Genomic DNA, 20,451 nt, shown 5'->3' on the forward strand with positions numbered 1-20,451 from the left:
AAATTATCACATATATATATCATGAAATTTTATGGAATCCTATGAGTCTATATTTATAAATACAAAAAATGTTCAAATGAAAGCAGGTACAGAAGAATATGTAGAATCAAATATCATGTTTGTTTTACATATTGTATATTAATTCATGATACACAGGTCAGGAAGAACCAACATTTAAACAGTGGTTATCTCTGAGTAGTAGAATTTTGAATGGTTCACCTTTTCTGTCTACTGGTATTTTATAATTTTTCCATAACAGATATGAATTAAGAACACTTAAAAAGAAGGAAGTAATTAGAAGAGGTTTTATGTGGTCCAGAAGCAAGAAAAAAAATCAAAAGATGAAAAAATACATCTACCTAACATTAAATAAGAGAAAAATATAGCTTAGTGCTCTGGAAAAAGCAAAACGGGCATCTTCTTCTCAATGAATGTTATTGATCACCTGTTAACTATATGGTTCTGTGCAGCAGAGAATCCCTGAGATACCTAAGGCAAAAAGGTGAGGTAAAAGGAGCTTTTATTTTTCTTAATAAGGACACATTTTATATTTGAATGAAGAGTTCAGTTAAATTTCCTAGATTCTGTCCCCAATAATTCATCTACTAATGGCAATAGATTTTGAATTCTATCTTACTTTTTTTTTAACTGAATTAGGAACATTGGTCTTTTATTTTTGCATGTTTCCCTTCTACAATAGAAGATATCAGTTATGTATAATTAACAAAGCGTGCATGGTAGTTTCATTCCATCTGAGTTCAGCTAAAGCCTCCAGAATGACCCTTATACCAAACTCCCATCTACAATGCAAGTGTATTCTTCTGCAAGGCAAATGTTTCTAAGGAAACTTTATGGAAATGGAAAAGCTCCAAACATACCGTCTTATATCCAAAGGAGAAAATGACACACTCATTAATAACAAATGTGATTGTCTCAGGCTCAGTGAAGTAAGAATTGGTTGTTGCTGTTCAGGATGGAAACCAGTAATAAAAAGGGATTCCCTAGCTCTGTTTCTTATGCCAAAGAGAGAAATGTGCTCACATTAAATCTTATCTATAAATCATGAAAAGGAGAAAGTGTTTGTGGGAATAAATGGAAACCATTAGCAGGTTTCTGTTAAGAGGGCAAGGGAGCTAATGCATTAAGGCCAAACTGGCTTCTCAAAATATGTTTATCAGATCTATCACCCTCTTCCATCAACCTTCTCACTCTCTTCGCTTTCTCTTTTCAGTTGATCTGAAGCCTCAGCCTGTAAGAGAAAGATGTTATTAATACCTAAATTCTATTGGTAAAATAGGTGAACCAACCCAGAATAGCCAATATGATATTGCAAGAGAAGAACAAAGTTGGAGAACTGACACTACCTAACATTAAGACTTATTATAAAGCCACAGTAATCAAGAAAAGTGCAGTATAGGAATAGACCAAAAAAAAAAAAAAAAAAAAGAATAGACTAAAATATCAATGGAACAGAGTAGAAAGCCCAGAAATAGACCTTCATAGATATAGCCAACTGATCCTTGACAAAGGAGCAAAGGCAATGCAATGAAGCAAAGACAATCTCTTCAACAAATGGTGCTGGTACAACTGGACATCCACATACAAAAAAAAAGCATCTAGACACAGACCTTACACTCTTCACAAAATTTAACTCAAAATGAATCATAGACCTAGATGCAAAGCATAAAAATATAAAACTCCTTTAAGATAACATAGAAAAAAACCTAGTTGACCTTGGTTATGGTGATGCCTTTTTATATACAACACCAAAGATATGATCCATAAAAGAAATCATTCAAAAGCTGGATTTTGTTAAAATTGAAAATGTCTGTTCTGCAAAATACAATGCCAAGGGAATGAGAAGACAAGCCATAGACTGGGAGAAAATATTTTCAAAGGCCATATCTGATAAAGGACTATTATCCAAAGTATACAAAGAACTCTTAAAAGTTAACAGTAAGAAAATAACTTGATTAAAAAATAGGTCATGGACCTTAACAGATGCCTCACCAAAGAAGATACATAAGTGGCAAATAAGCAAGTGAAAAGATGTCCCATCTCATATTTCATCAGGAAAATTAAGACAATGAGATACCACATCTATTAGAATGGTTAAAATATGGAACACTGACAACATTGAATGCTGGTGAGGATGTGGAGAAACAGGAACTCTCATACATTCTGGTAAAAATGTAAAATGATATAGCTACTTTGGAAGACAGTTTGGTAGTTTCTTACAAACTAAACATACTCTTATCATAAGATCTAGCAATTTCATTTCTTGGTATTTACCCAAAGAGGTTGAAAACATATGTCTACACAAAAATCTGCATAAGGATGTTTATGGCTACTTTATTCATAATTGCCAAAACTTGGAAGCAACTGAGATGTCCTCCAGTAGGTAAATGGACAAATAAATTCTGGAACACCCAAACAATGGAATATTATTTAGTACTAAAAAGAAATAGTTATCAAGTCATGAAAAGACATGGAGGAACCTGAAATGCATATTGCTAAGTGAAAGAAGCCAATTTGAAAAGACTATGGATGCATTGATTTCAACTATTTGATCTCTGGAAAAGGTAAAAATATAGATGGTGAAAAGATCAGTGGTTGCTAGGGCAGAAGGGATGAATTGGCAGAGCACAGAGGATTTTTAGGGCAGTGAAATACGCTATATGATATTATAATGATAGATACATGTTATTATATATTTGCCCAAACCCATAGAACGTACATCACCAAGAATGAACTCTAAGGTAAAATATGGACTTTGGGTGATTATGATGTATAAGATAGGTTCAACCTTGGTAACAAATGTACCACTCTTGAGTGGTGTTGATAATGGGGGAGGCTATGCTTGTGTAGGAGCAGGGAGTGTACATCTCTGTATCTTCTTTTCATTTTTGTTTTGAACCTAAAACTGCTCAAAAAAATTAAATTAAAAAAAGAAAAAAGCTGAACCACACAGTCAGTTATCTACACACCTGTAACTAAAGTAGGAAGAGAAAAGAACCCTCTCCTGGTACTTACCTGGCAGTCCAGTGGTTAAGACTCTGCGTTCCCAATGCAGGGGACAGTGGTTGATCCCTGGTCTGGGAACTAAGATCCCGCATGCCACAAGGTGCAGCCAAAAAAAAAAAAACCCTCTCCTTAGAATGGGCTTTATACAAAGTGATGTATTCTGAGATTAAAGGACGGAGAGACTGATCCGTGGTATGTGCACTATACAGGCAGTAACTGACAGATAATTTGGTCAGTTTTTAAGATAGATGACATTTAGTTATGGGACATAAAAGAATTTAAATCCATTTAGTGATGTATCTTGCTCCAAGATGGGAAGTTGCATTATTGTAAAAATGTTAACCATCCCCAGATCAATTTGACCCTTGATGGAATTCCAATGAAATTCCCCCACAGCAAAATGATTCTAATATATATTTAGAACAAGGGTCTGCAAGCTGAGGCTCAGGCATCAAACTTGGCCAGATATTACTTTTGTAAAAAAGTTTTATTGGAACACATTTATTTGTTTACATATGCTCTATGGTGCCTATTGCTCTACAAATGCAGAATTCAGTAGTGTGACAGAAACCATTAGGCCTGCAAAACCTAAAATATTCACTATTCATAGAAAATTACTACAGCTCACTGATCTACAAGGAAAAACAGGTAAAATAGATAAGAATACATTGAAATAAAAATGAGAGGGTGCATGTACTTCCACATTTTAATTCACAATAAACAGCTTTAAGATCCAAAGTTTCTTGTTTCCCATAAACACATATTTTCTCACCATTTTAATGTCCTGAAACTAATGTGAATGTTACAATAGATATCAAAATAAACTTGTCATTCACCAGATAGAATAAGTGCCACAGTTGTTACTGCCTATACTTGTATAAATTTGACATTCTGTAGAAAATCTTTCATCTTCTCCACCTTATAGAAGTTACGCATGTGGTTAACAGTAATACACTGTTCAGTTGTAAAAAATTTGAGATCACTTCTTTACATTAAAAACATAAACATTCTATAAATATGTCCTAAAGAAAAAATGACACAGGCATAAAGATGAATTTGTAAGGTTGATAATGAGGGAGCCTATGCATGTGTGAAGACAAGGGTACACGGGAAATACCTCCAATTTCCCCTCAGTTTTGCTGTGATCCAAAAATTGCTCTAAAAAGGTAAAGTATTAATTTTTAAAAAGTGAAAAAAAAGATGAATTTGTAAGGATAGTAGTGCAAATGTTGCAGACTACAAAACAGCAAATGTGATCCAGCTTTTATAAAATGATATATGTGTACCTGTTTGTACACGCACATTTCTATATATCCATCTATCAAGGTTGGATGGATATACAACAAAATCGTATCAGTTGTTGTCTCCAAACTGGAAAATTACTTGAGATATCTCACTCTTTTCTTATACTTTTAGTTATTTTCTGATTTAAAAAATGGTACATATATTTTAAAAGGAATAAAAGCTAAATATTTTCATTAAAAAGTAAAAGGCAAATGGAAAATTGAAATTTTTTGTAATGGATATAGCAAATTATTATCCTACCTTATCATGTGTTACAAATCAACATCAAAAGATGACTCTCCAAATAAACATAGTTAAAAGTCAGGAGGAGGAAATTCACAAAATAATAAAAAGTTCATCCTTCTAGTAACCAAAGTAATGCATTAAAATGACCCCCTTTTCTAAGTGTTCTCATCACAAGGAAAAAATGCATATATATATATTTTCTATTTCACTAATTTTGTATCTATATGAGATAATAGATATTCACTAAACCTACTGTCATCATCATTTCATGATGTATATAAGTCAAATCATTATGTTGAACACCTTAAACTTAGGCAGTGCCACATGTCAATTATATCTCAATAAAACTAGGAAAAGAGGAAATCGACAATAACACAATAATAGTGGGGGACTTTAACACCTCACTTACACCCATGGACAGATCATCCAGACAGAAAATTAGTAAGGAAACACAAGTTTTAAGTGACACAGTAGACCAGATTTAATTGATATCTATAAGACATTCCATCTGAAAACAGCAGATTACACTTTCTTCTCAAGTGCACATGGAACATTCTCTAGGATAGATCACATCTTGGGTCATAAATCAAGCCTCAGTAAATTTCAGAAAACTGAAATCATATCAAGCATCTTTTCTGACCACAACACTATGAGATTAGAAATCAATTACAGGGAAAAAAACGTGAAAAACACAAACACACGGAGGCTAAACAATACGTTTCTAAATAACAAAGAGATCACTGAAGAAATCAAAGAGGAAATCAAAAAATACATAGTGACAAATGACAATGAAAACACGATGACCCAAAACCTATGGGGTGCAGCAAAAGCCATTCTAAGAGGGAAATTTATAGCAATACAAACCTACCTCAAGGAACAAGAAAAATCTCAAATAAACAATCTAACCTCGCACCCAAAGGAATTAGAGAAAGAAGAACAAACAAAACCCAAGGTCAGTAGAATGAAAGAAATCATAAAGATCAGAGCAGAAATAAATGAAATAGAAACAAAGAAAACAATAGCAATAATACTAAAAGCTGGTCCTTTGAGAAGATAAACAAAATTAATAAACCTTTAGCTAGACTCACCAAGAAAGAGATGGAGAGAACTCAAATCAATAAAATTAGAAATGAAAATGGAGAAGTTACAATGGACAGCACAGAAATACAAAGTATCATAAGAGAATACTACAAGCAACTCTATGCCAATAAAATGGACAACCTGGAAGAAATGGACAAATTCTTAGAAAGGTATAAACTTCCAAAACTGAACCAGGAAGAAATAGAAAATATGAACAGACCAATCACAAGTAATGAAATTGAGAGTGTGATTAAAAATCTTCCAACAAACAAAAGTCGAGGACTAGATGGCTTTACAGGTAAATTCTATCAAACATTTAGAGAAGAGATAACACCCATCCTTCTCAAACTTTTCCAAAAAATTTCAGAGAAGGAACACTCCCAAACTCATTCTATGAGGCCACCATCACCCTGATACTAAAACCAGACACAGGTACTACAAAAAAAGAAAAGACCAATATCACTGAAAAACAGAGATACAAAAATCCTCAACAAAATACTAGCAAACAGAATCCAACAACACATTAAAAGGATCATACACCATGATCAAGTGGGATTTATTCCAGGGATGCATGGATTCTTCAACACATGCAAATCAATCAATGTGATACACCATATTAACAAACTCAAAGAATAAAAACCGTATGATCATCTCAATAGATGCAGAAAAAGTTTTTGATAAAATTCAACACCCATTTATGATAAAAACTCTCCAGAAAGTGGGCACAGAGGGAATCTACCTCAACATAATAAAGGCCATATATAACAAACCCACAGCAAACATCATTCTCAATGGTGAAAAATTGAAAGCATTTCCTCTAAGATCAGGAACAAGACAAGGATGTCCACTCTCACCACTATTATTCAACATAGTTTTGGAAGTCCTAACCATGGCAATCAGAGAAGAAAAAGAAATAAAAGGAATACAAATTGGAAAAGAAGCAGTAAAACTGTCACTGTTTGCAGATGACTGGATACTATACATAGATAATCCTAAAGGTGTCACCCAAAAGCTACTAGAGCTAATCAATGAGTTTGGTAAATTTGCAGGATACAAAATAAATGCATAGAAATCTCTTGCATTCCTACTCACTAACAACGAAAGATCAGAAAGAGAAATTAAGGAAGCAATCCCATTCACCACTGCAACAAAAAGAATAAAATACCTAGGAATAAACCTACCTAAGGAAGTAAAAGACCTGTACTCAGAAAACTATAAGACACTGATGAAAGACATCAAAGGTGACACAAACAGATGTAGAGATATACCACGTTCTTGGATTGGAAGAATCAACATTGTGCAAATGACTATACTACCCAAAGCAATCTACAGATTCAATGCAATCCCTATCAAATTACCGCATTTTTTACAGAACTAGAGCAAAAAATCTTAAAATTTGTATGGAGACACAAAAGACCCCAAATAGCCAAAGCAATCTTGAGGGGAAAAAACGGAGCTGGAGGAATCAGACTCCCTGACTTCAGACTATACTACAAAGCTACAGTAATCAAGACAATATGGTACTGGGACAAAAACAGAAATATAGGTCAATGGAACAGAATAGAAAGCCCAGAGATAAACCCATGTACCTATGGTCAACTAATGTATGACAAAGGAGGCAAGGATATACAATGGAGAAAAGACAGTCTCTTCAATAAGTGGTGCTGGAAAAACTGGACAGCTACATGTGAAAGGATGAAATTAGAATGCTCCTTAACACCATACACAAAAATAAACTCAAAATGAATTAAAGACCTAAATGTAAGGCCAGACACTGTAAAACTCTAGGAGGAAAACATAGGCAGAACACTCTATGACATAAATCACAGCAAGATCTTATTTGACCCACCTCCTAGAGTAATGGAAAGAAAAACAAAAATAAAAAAATGGGACCTAATGAAACTTGAAAGCTTTTGCACAACAAAGGAAACTATAAACAGACAAAAAGACAGAATGGGAGAAAATATTTGCAAACGAATCAACGGACAAAAGGATTAATCTCCAAAATATATAAACAGCTCATGCAGCTCAATATTAAAAAAACAAACAATCCAATCCAAAAATGGGCAGAAGACCTAAATAGAGATTTCTCCAAAGAAGACATACAGATGGCCAAGAGGCACATGAAAAGGTGCTCAACATCACTAATTAGTAGAGAAATGCAAATCAAAACTACAATGAGGTCTCACCTCACACTAGTTAGAATGGGCATCATCAGAAAATCTACAAAAAACAAATGATGGAGAAGGTGTGGACAAAAGGGAATCCTCTTGCACTGTTGGTGGGAATGTCAATTGATACAGCCACTATGGAGAACAGTATGGAGGTTCCTTAAAAAACTAACAATAGAATTAGCATATGACCCAGCAATCCCACTACTGGGCATATACCCAGAGAAAACCATAATTCAAAAAGACACATGCACCCCAATGTTCATAGCAGCACTATTTACAATAGCCAGGTCATAGAAGCAGCCTAAATGCCCATCGACAGACAAATGGATAAAGAAGATGTGGTACATATGTACAATGGAATATTACTCAGCCATAGAAAGGAACACGTCTTTGTAGAGACATGGGTGGACCTAGAGTATGTCATACATAGTGAAGTAAGTCAGAAAAAGGAAAACAAATATCGTATAGTAACGCATATATGTGGAATCTAGAGAAATGGTATAGATGAACCAGTTTGCAAGTCAGAAATAGAGACACAGCTATAGAGAACAAATGTATGGACACGAAGAGGGGAAAGCAGGGGATGGAATTGTGATGGTGGTGGGATGAATTGGGAGATTGGGATTGACATATATACACTAATATACATAAAATAGTTAACTAATAATATGTATAAAATAGTTAACTAATAAGAAAAAAAATAAAATTAATCCATACTATGGAAAGAAAACCAAAAAATAAGAAAGGAAGTAGAGGAATGGACAAAATATGTGTATACAAATGTTTAGCATAGTCTTATTTATGATAGCAAAAATTGTTACCAAGCAAAGGGCTCGCTGTCGACACCCATAGAAGTCAATAGCATGGCACTGGCTTTTGAGAAAAGAAAGAGCTTTATTGCGAGGTCGACCAGCAAGGAGACAGGAGAAAGGATTTAAATCTTTCTCTCCATCTGGGGTTCAATGAAATTTTTATAAGTTAGGGGAGGATAGTTGATATATGAAGCACTGGTGGACAGATTTTCGTTGAAGGGTTTGGAACTTGGCAATTTATGGTAAGGTATGGTTAAGAGACTTCAGCACCTGATTTTCCAGATCTGCCTTTAGGTTCTGGTCATATCCTAGTCCTTTGGTTACATGGTGGGGGTGGGAGGTGAGGAGAAAACTTTGATTCCCGTCATTATTCGAGGTCAAAATTTTCCTCTCTGCACATGCTTTTGCTGCATGACTTGTGGTTTTGTTCTGTTGTCTCTGAAAAACAACTCAGTATCTTGTTAGAAACAGGAAAGGACCAGTTTGGTCTGGTTCTGCAGTTACAAAATTGGAAAAAACAAATGACCAACTATGTAGGATAATTAAGAAAAATATATTTATATATCATAAAAGGGTATTAAAAATCATGTTGTTGAAGAGTATTTTTGGTGGGGGAAACTGTTCACTATATATTGCTTTATTTTAAAAATGAGCTACAGAATGGTGCATGCAATATGATACTAACTTTGCAATGCATTTATAAATCTTATAAGCTTGAATTAAAAAATACTGGTGGGCTTCCCTGGTGGCGCAGTGGTTGAGAGTCTGCCTGCCGATGCAGAGCACACGGGTTCATGCCCCGTTCTGGGAAGATCCCACATGCTGCGGAGCGGCTGGGCCCGTGAGTCATGGCAAGTTAGCCTGCGCGTCCGGAGCCCGTGCTCCACAATGGGAGAGGCCACAACAGTGAGAGGCCTGTGTACCGCAAAAAAAAAACCAAAAACAAAAAAACCCCCAAAATACTGGTAGAACACATATGAAAATATTGATAGTAGTTACTTTTAGATTATAAGAGATAATTATTTCTTTTTTGATTTTCCAAGTTTTATAATGTATTAATAAGGTAATTAGAAAAATATTGCTCAAATATAATTGAATGTAGATATAGCAGATTAATAACCTTAATTTATTATTATATTTATAAAAGCTTTCTTTCCATAGAATACCAGTTAGTAATTATGTTCATGTTTAAAAGAATTTTTATATATAAGGAAGAAAAAATTCTAATTAAAATGACTGAATGTACCACAGATCAAAAAGAAGTGGGTTAATGTCCTGGCTTTGTTATTTGTATGAATTTATATCTTCTAAAGCTCAGGGGATTATAATACATACTTGCAGAACTGTGGAGGATGAAAGATCATTTATAAATCAGTGAGCCTGAGATGAAATATGATCTCAACAAATGGTTAACATATTATTATTAAAACACAATGAAGGCATTTAGAAGAAAGGGGTGGCTTTCACGCGGGGTCTTCTTAAGAAAATGGAAATTCTTTTCCCATAAGTCTTCCGGCCAACTTCCTCTCATGTCTCATTTGCCAGAACAGATTTCCTTTTCTAAGCCTATGCTTAGAAAAAGGAATGAGGACTTCCCTGGCAGCACAGTGGTTAAGAATCCGCCTGGCAATGCAGGGGACATGGGTTTGAGCCCTCTTCCGGGAAGATCCCACATGCTGAGGAACAACTAAGCCCGTAGCGCCACAACTACTGAGCCTGTGCTCTAGAGCCCGCGAGCCACAACTACCGAGACTGCGTGCCACAACTACTGAAGCCCGTGTGCCTAGAGCCCATGCTCTGCAACAAGAGAAGCCACTGCAATGAAGAGTAGCCACCACTTGCCTCAACTAGAGAAAGACCCCACGCAACAACGAAGACCCAACGCAGCCAAAAATAAATAACTTAATTAATTTAAAAAGAAAAAAGAAAAAGGAATGAGATGATTTTAGGTAGCTTATAGTACTTAGGAGTCACCCAAGGGGAGCTCATTTCTTCTGAAGCACATGGCTTTCTGGAGTAATGGTGGTTACTTGAACCAGATCAGAGTTGTTCTAGAAATAAAGAAAGTGAGAGTAATGGAGGTTGGGTAAGCAAGGAACTGTGTCTACGTCAGCTTCTATAGAGCTAAACACTAAGCTCTGTAGGAACGAGGGAATACCCAGATGCTAGGGAAAAAGAGGAGAAGTTAGAAAAGAATGAGAGAAAAGATGGAGTATTCCCAAAGAGAGAACACAGAAGGGAACTCACGGTACAAGAATTGTGTACCAAAAGTGTTTGCACAGAAGGTGTGAGCCCTGGTAAAAGTGGTTCTGAGAAGGCCCTCTGAAGAGGCAGCAGGATGCAGAGAACTCAAGATTTAGAGAGATACAGGGCACAGTTGGAAGAGTGTCTGAAGAGAGATAAGGAATAAAGTGACAGGTAAGAGAAAGGAAATAAAGGGATGAGAAGCCCTGCTGGCCTGTAATTAGTCAGGGGAAGGTGCTGTTGCTGGGATACCTGTTCAAGGGCTGCTGGGAATTACAGTTTCTGCCAGCTGGGTTCTGAAAAGAAGGAGTGGCTCTTAAATGGCTGGCATCCTTTGTGCCTCTGGTCATTAAAAACACCATTTAATAATGAGGAATTCAGCAGAGGTGTGATTCTGAGGCTATTACCTTGTGCTTACTGTCTGGTAAGAGAAGTTTCCCATTCTTCTGTTTTGCTCCTGGCTGAATTTAAAGCTGGAGCATTTGAGTGTGTGGGAGCTCAACACTGCAGTGAGTAGCATCTTAGTTTCTCCCCAAATTTTCCCAGAATGTCTATGTTACTAAACCATAAACCACCACTGTGTTCCTCTGGAATGCTTTCTGGGACTATCACTGTACAGATGCTTCCAAGGAACCTTCCAATCCTCAGACCTCCATCTCCTGTGATTTGTTATGTTGTATTTTAAGTTTAGGTCTATAGTACCTGACAGCATTAAGATCAGATATACAATGATCTGGGAATGCATATGTCAGCTTCATAGGTATCTTATGATCTAGGTATAATATCAAGTGTATAACAAGTGACTATCTGGTGTTTGCATTTAAATGCAGCTGACTTGTCAAAGCATAAGGCTGCAAAAAGATGGAAAAAGCTAGCCTTAGAAAACAGCCCTTTTTCTGGTACCTGCTTAACCTATCATTGTTTGGTTCTTTGAGTCTCACATGTATATTCCAACTGCTATCTCCTGGCTGTGGTTTCATTTTCTGTAACCTGTTTAGATTCTGTAGATAGTCTTAATCTCTCAGTCCCATTCTCAACTTTCCATTCAAAATTTTCCTCTACTTCAAGCTCCCATGGGTTTCTATAAAAGAAATTTCCTGTAACAGCCCCGGCTATGACGGCCTTAGCTCCAGACCTTATAGAAGAAGGGTCAGATATCTGGTATAAATGTTCCTGTTGGAAACATCTCTTTGCCTTTCAAGAGCCAAGCACTGAATGTATCCAGCAGATGTGTTAGGCTGATTGTTTTTAGGATATATTTAAATTAGGATTGAACCACATGTACCACCTGTGATCTTGGGCGCAAAGCAGGGGAGAGACTAGTTTTTCTTTGGAAAGTCAAGATTCATTACCAGGAGAAGAAAACACAGATGCTGGGCGTCAAGATAATAGGTAACTACCGTAATCACCCACATAGAAGTTTCAGTAATTTAGTGGGTTATCAGCCCTAAGTGTTTACATTTCAAACCTGCAACTGGATTTTTGAATTTTGAAATAAAGTTCAGATCATGGGGTCTGAGAAACCCTAGATCCTTTATAACCAGCGGTCTCCAACCTTTTTTGGCACCAGGGACCAGTTTCATGGAAGACAATTTTAAAGCGGAGGCTGGGGACCCCTGCTTTATAAAATACATCTTGGAAACCTCACCTTTACTCTTGGTTTTATAAATTATGTATACAAAAAAGGCATTATATTTGACTGACTTACATTTTAAAAATAAAAAATCATGTTACATTCTTTGAGAGACCAATACTAATTTTTTCTTAGATTACAGAGTCAAGGAGAGCTTCTGCTACACCTCATTATGTTGTACAAATACATCAATTTCCACACTTGCTAAGTTGGAATAATTCCACAAAATATACGATACCATCAAAAGTGACAAAGCAAGTAGTTTAATACATATTTAAACTTTACTGTACACATATAAAGCAATCTGGAGTTTAATTTACATGTATAATGCAATCTTCTGAAGAGAAATGTGGAGCTCATTGCAACCTGTGATTTAGTTTCACTGTATAACAGAGTATAACAGACTATATTTATTGCAAAGAAATACCTTAACTAATAGTGGGGTGTTATTATGCAGAAATTTGTATTTCTGATTAGAGAACAAATACCAAGTGTTTACCTGCTCTACCGAGACATTCTAGTTTTTCATACTGGGCACATACCCGGCTACATGCATGGCAGCACTCAATCTGGAAAGCACTATGCCACTTGATAACATCCCCATATCTGCTCCATAACAACTGAAGAGATTGCCAATCACACTCAGTCTTGACAATGCTCTTTGCACAAGCAAGAATAAGAACTAATGGTCATATCATCTTTTCTTTGCTAAATACTCAGGGTAAACTAGGCTTTAGGGCATAACGAGGTCTGTAATCTCAACAGCTCCTCTTTCCTATCTCTGGATGTTTGCAGAGGCCAAAGGGACTCCTCTGAAAGCTGAAGAATCTGGAGATAAATACAATTCAGAGATAACTAATTAGTTAATAAAGTAGAATTTCTTTGTTTTCTTGTTTTTGTAGAATCCACACATGGATGTCAATCTATATCAATTACTTTTCTTTTTTGGAAAGAAGATGTCAGGGGTAGGAGTTTATTAATTAATTAATTAATTTTTGCTGTGTTGGGTCTTCGTTTCTGTGTGAGGGCTTTCTCTAGTTGCGGCGAGCGGGGGCCACTCTTCATCGCGGTGCACGGGCCTCTCACTGTCGTGGCTTCTCCTGTTGGGGAGCACAGGCTCCAGACACGCAGGCTCAGTAGTTGTGACTCACGGGCCTAGTTGCTCCGGGCATGTGGGATCCTCCCGGACCAGGGCTCGAACCCGTGTCCCCTGCATTAGCAGGCAGACTCTCAACCACTGCGCCACGAGGGAAGCCCGACAGTGTTTTGGAAGTAGAGATTCCAACAAAGAGGCAGAAAAGATCTTCAAAAATGTTTTTGAAATGAAAGAACCGAATATGAAGATTGATAAGTAGGAAAATCTATGGATAATGAATGACACGGACTTTTTAAAATCCCTTGAAAATTAAGAAAAAAAAAAAGAAGTGAGAAGTTGAAACCAGAAACCCTTAGAAAGAGTCTCCATGCTTCTACAGCATATAGGAGTACTTCTCATGGATTGTTTTCAACTTTGGGTCTTTGACTGAAATGTTGACAGACAAAAGCAAAAGTTCTTTTCTTTAATCTGTCCCCGCACATATGTACAAGAGGTATTGGCTATTACATTGTTCTCAATGGGTAGAGGAATGTGACTCAGATATTTTAAAAAATTCCATGTATTATTTATAATGAGCCTGTAAAATGTGTTACAAAATTAATTTGTCATTATTCTTAAAAAATGTCTACAGAATATATAAACAATTTTCCTAAAATTGTTTATGTACTTATATATAGAACAGTAGCTAGTATTTACAATATCCTTCAAGGAGTCCTAGGAAAGACAAAAGAACTGAGCTCCAGTGTCTGCCTCTGCCAGCCTTCTGATAGTACCTTGGGCCAAGTCACTTACTCTTCCTGTTCTTCATTTTCTTTACCTGTCAAATGGGTAGGTATTACTATCCTCACTTTATAGAAGAGCAAACATGCTTAGAGAGACTGAATGACTTGTCCAAATGCAGACTAAACTTTCTGATTCAAGACATTGTGACTTATCCATTATACTACGTGTACTACATTGTACTACGTGTTGAAATTAATGGTTTGAAAAGGAAAACAATGTATGCAAAGTTTATAGTATCAATTTTGTGGTGGCATTATAGTCAATGGAACTTAGAAGTAACGTCATGGTTTTTACCTTTTTATTTTATTATTATTATTTTTATAAATTTATTTTATTTTATTTATTTTTGGCTGCATTGGGTCTTTGTTGCTGCCCGTGGGCTTTCTCTAGTTGTGGCAAGCGGGAGCTACTCTTCTTTGTGGTGTGCAGGCTGCTCATTGCGGTGGCTTCTCTTGTTGTGGAGCACGGGCTCTAGGTACATGGGCTTCAGTAGTCGTGGCACGCGGGCTCAGTAGTTGTGGCTTGCAGGCTTAGTTGCTCCACGGCATGTGGGATCTTCCTGGACCAGGGCTCGAACCTGTGTCCCATGCTTTGACAGGCAGATTCTTAACCACTGCGCCACCAGGGAAGTCCCTATTTTATTATTTTTTAAAATATTAAAGTAAAGCCAAGTGCATGTTTCTATACCAATGCAAAAGAAAATATTTTCCTATTCATTTTATAGTGTTTTATGTTCTAAAAGAATTTTGGGAGCTGAACACTAGTAAGAAATACAGGTAAAAGATGATTTCTTTCTTATTTAAAACTGGTAAATAAAGAAGCATTGTATTTCTGTGAGGCTCATTTCTATAGGCTCCACTTACTCCCTAGACCCCAGCTTTAACCATGTAACAGAGGACACACTGTTATTTGTCCTCCTCTCCCTTTGTTTGTATGGAGCGATCTTCATTTATAATGATATCTGATCACAGAGAGCAGCAAAAATACATTCTCAGGCACGGGGGAAATGATGGCTCTTCCTGTTTCTTCTTTCCACTCCCAAACTGTATCTAGTTCACCCAATAGGAAGAAGGGAGATGGAGTTTACTAATACATCAATACATGGAATGGAAAAAAAAAAAACCCACCAGGAAGAAGGCTTCCAGAAGCAACATTATGATAGCAACATTACGTACTTTTATTAAATAAAAGTACATTGAAACATATCTCATCCCTAAAAATCCAATTAAAACATACAGCCTTGATGAACTTGGTATTTCCGAACCAATTCTTGTCTTGCTTTCTTGAAGCTATCCAGACAACACCAGTTTAGGATCTTTGCAGTGTTGTAAACAAAACAAAACAAAACATCACTACTAACAAAACTCTGTGTTTTCTGTATACTGTTTAAAAAATGTTGTTCTTGAATCATTCATTCAGTTAATTCATTAATTCATATTCAATTCAATTCATGAATCAATCATTAAGTTCCTACTGTGTGTCAGGTACTAAATTAAATAAGAAAATGTTCATCGGCAGCAACATGGATGGACCTAGAGATTGTCATACTGAGTGAAGTAAGTCAGACAAAGACAAATATCATCGCTTATATGTGGAATCTAAAAAAATGGTACAAATGAACTTATTTACAAAACAGAAATGGAGTCATAGGTGTAGAAAACAATCTTATGGTTACCAAGGGGAAAAGAAGAGAGAGGGATAAATTGGGAGTTTGGGATTGACATATACACACTACTGTATATAAAATTGAAAACTAATTAGGACCTACTGTATAGCACAGGGAATTCCACACAGTACTGTGTAATGACCTATATGGGAAAAGAATCTAAAAAAGAGTGGATATATGTATCAATATATGTATAACTGATCCACTTTGTTGTACAGCAGAAACTAACACAACATTGTAAATCAGCTATACTCCAATAAAAATTTAAAACACACATAAGAAAATGTTAATATATTCAACAAGGCACTCTGCCTGCTGCTAATGGGTGAGACTGATTAGTCTCATAGGGCTGATCGGTAGGGACTCTCTTGGCTCACCTACACCACAGAAGAGCCAAGCTGGCAGGAACTGTGGCCTGGCCTCAGGGGAGGCTGCATACAGGGACTTGACTGTTGTATTCCCTGTCTTTTTCCTCTCGCTTCCTTGCTCTCCCTCCTGTACTCCCTTTCTCCCTTTCCATCTAAGTATCTCCTATTTCTCTCTAGATGTTAACTTTGTTCTCCCAGGCTACCTAGTCCCATAAGCATACAATTACAGCCACAGGGAGTTCTGGATTTACATCTTTACAGGTTTGTTTCTGGAGAAGAAATTATACTTTTCCCAACCAGCTTCAGTTAAATGACCTAAAATGTGTCCAACTTTTGACCGGTTGGTTGGGTACATTATTAGCGCACTCATTGTCATATGCCCACTTCCCTGGGACCAGGAAGGTAGGGTCTGTTACCAACCTATAAGGGTGGGGAGAGGAGGAAAAGGGTACAAAGTTATGTAACGAATAGCCATCATGAAGACAACATTTCACTAGTGTTCTGTTCTAAGACATGCCATGAGAAAAACCATCTAAAATTATACATTGTCTGTTTAAAAGCAGATGCAAGTTTCAATTAAAAGTGTACAAACACATGATCATAAAGTCTATAAATGAAGAAATAAAATTTCCAAAAACAATCTTAAAAATGTCTCACCAGCTGACACTAATCACCAAGACTCAGCTTAACACTTTAAGTATTCACTCCACACCCAAGACTGGATAGGTCTTCCTTGTTATCCTGGTACTCCCTTGCAGTACCAGTACTTTTCTTCCCTCACTGTTGACACAATAGTAATTAATTAGTTATTTGTGTAAAGTCTTTCTCTGGTGAGATTATAGCCTCCATAAAAGCAGGGACAAATCCAGAGTCTAACATAATGCTGGACAGTAAGCACTCAATAGATGTTAATTTAATGAATGAAATGAGATGAAAGCAACAGTTTGATATAATTCTTGCGTTCAAAATTTGCAAGGAGTTTTAAACTGATAATTTTCAGTGTTAGTGAAGATCATTAAAAAGGACATTCTTATACACTGCTGGTGAATTTGTAAATCGATGCCACATCTCTAGAGGGTAATTTGACAATTGGATCTAGAGCTCAAAAACGTTCATAGCCTCTGAATTTTATTCAGAAATATAACTTAAGGAAATAATCAGAGTTACACAGAAGGCCATTCTTGCAAATGCAGTAACTTTCTCGCTGGTATCTTCTTAACCACCCCCATCCCCAGCTTTAAACATATTTAAGTAGAATATACCACCTGCTACCATTTCTTGTGCAATTTTTTAAAGATTGTGAATTATTCCCTCTCACTCAAAGATTTGATCTCCTGACTCACTACCAATACCTCAAGCACTGCTCCTGCATCAAATCTTAGTGACTTCAATATCTGTATCGACAATCCTTTCAAAACCCTGACCTCTTAGTTACTAAACCTCTTCTCTTCCAATAGTTTTTATCTCCATCCCACCTGAGATTTCCATTTCCATTGTTACCTCCTAGACTTTGTCATGCTGCCCAAGAGCATAGTCTCAGTTCTGAACATCCTAATTCTTTGAACACCACTTGTGTCTTTACAATTAATTCCCTCTAAGATAACTTTAGAAAGACTGTTTGCGTTAAGATAACCCAGTTCTGACAATTCATAAGCCCCTCCAAGACCTACGATCCACCTTGTCCTTTTCACGTCCTAATTTCTTCCTCTCTCCATTCAGTTCAATGTTCCTTCATTAGAGGCATTCTCCTGACTTTTTCTCCCTCTGCTGTACTCATGTGGCTCAAAGAGAATTCTGGTTAAAGCAACTTCTCCAGGTATTCCATCTTTGTACTCGAGCTGCTGAATTGGCTGGAGAAAAATGAGAAGTTTTGTGACTGCTTGCAGTTTAATTTTATGACCTGTAGCCACAAGGGGGCTCATATTGCCTGGCAATTCTATTATTGTACACTCAGCTTTTTACTTTCCCATCAGCTTGCTAAATCTCTATCATCCTCTCCTTCCTCTTCTCTCACATTTGCAGCTCTTGCTTCCCATATCTGCTCTTGATTTCTCTCCAGGGAGCGTTCCTTTCCACCACTCCAGAGAAATAGCTTTTATAAAAACCATCAGTGACCACCTTGTTTCTAGAGCTAGAAATCAATTCTTAGTCTTCAGCTTATTTGACCCAGCAGTAAGCATTTGACATAGTTAATCATTCCTTTTTGAACCACTTTTTTTCACCTTAGCTTCAGGAATATTGCTCTTTTGGTTTTCTTCCTTCTTCAATGGTCATGCATGTCTCTTTTTTTTTTTTTTTTTTTAAGAAGATGTTGGGGGTAGGAGTTTATTAATTAACTAATTTATTTTTGCTGTGTTAGGTCTTCGTTTCTGTGCGAGGGCTTTCTCTAGTTGTGGCAAGCGGGGGCCACTCTTCATCGCGGTGCATGGGCCTCTCACTATTGTGGCCTCTCTTGTTGTGGAGCACAGGCTCCAGACGAGCAGGCTCAGTAGTTGTGGCTCACGGGCCTAGTTGCTCCGCGGCATGTGGGATTCTCCCAGACAAGGGCTTGAACCCGTGTCCCCTGCATTAGCAGGCAGATTCTCAACCACTGTGCCACCAGGGAAGCCCCTGCATTTCTCTTTTTCCTGGTTTCTCCTCATGTCCTGACTTCTAAATATTGGAATACCCTAGGACTCAGTCCTAACATATTTTCTCTCTGTGCTTCCTTCCAAGGTTATTTTATCCATCCTCATGGTTTTAAATATCATGTTAATGCTGATGACTTCTGAATTATTTCTTTATGCCAGACCAGTCCCCTGAACTCCAGGCTCAAATATCCATCTGCCTACTTGACCTCTCCACTTGGGGGATTAATTTGCATGTCAATTTTATCTGAACAAAACCTGCCCATATGATTGTCCCATCTTGCTCCTCCCAATCTCATTAAATGACAACTCGATTCTTCCAGCAGTCAAGGTCTAGACCTTAAATTTATCACTAACTTCTCTTTCTGTCCATATCCAGAATCTGACTCCTTCTCACTAGTTTTCCACTATCTCTCTAGCTCCAACTATTTTCATCTCTTATCTAGACTACTGCACTCTTATCCCATTTTAGTTCACTCAGTACAGCATCCAGAGTGATCTTTTAAAAATGTAAGTCTGATCATATCTCTCCTCTGTGTAAAGCTTTCTAAGTCTCCCCATTTCCCTCAGGTTGAAAGTCTTAGTTTTCACCAGTGCTCCCTATTATCTGGCCACTAACTCTCTGACCACTACCATACCATTTACTTCTTGGTCCATTTATCATTTACTCTAGCCACTCTGATCTTCTTGTTCTTTGAACACATAAGTAAAAGCCTATCTCAGGACATTTGCACTGGCACTGCTTGAAATGCTTTCCATCAGACATACATATAGCTCGCTCCTTAACTCTTAAAGTTCTCTGTTCAAACAGCACATCAGATGACACCTTACATTACCAGGCTATTTAAATTATAACCCATTTTTCTAGAACTTCTTGTTCCTATTCCTTATCTTCCATCTTCTGTAATTCTTATATAACATATATTTTGCTTGTTTGTTATATATTTTACTAGAAATGTAAGCTCCATGAGGCAGGAATTTTGTCTCTATCATCTACAATAATGCCTGTTGCATATTGGCACTCAATATATTTTTGTCAAATAAATGAATGAATACAACATCTTTAGAGAAGTTGAAGAGTTAGAGATATTTATTTATTCAATAATATGATAAGGACTAAATGAATCATGGCATAGCTAAATGATTAAACAAATACATTCATCAAAATTAACATTAAAAGAATATTTGGTGGGCTTCCCTGGTGGGGCAGTGGTTGAGAGTCCGCCTGCTGTTGCAGGGGACACGGGTTCATGCCCCGGTCCGGGAGTATCCCACATGCCGCGGAACGGCTGGGGCCGTTAGCCATGGCCGATGGGCCTGCGTGTCCGGAACCTGTGCTCCGCAACGGGAGAGGCCACAACAGTGAGAGGCCTGCGCACTGAGAAAAAAAAAATATATACATATATATCTATAT

The sequence above is a fragment of the Pseudorca crassidens genome, chromosome 2 (assembly GCF_039906515.1).
Source record: "Pseudorca crassidens isolate mPseCra1 chromosome 2, mPseCra1.hap1, whole genome shotgun sequence".
Taxonomy (NCBI): Eukaryota; Metazoa; Chordata; class Mammalia; order Artiodactyla; family Delphinidae; genus Pseudorca; species Pseudorca crassidens.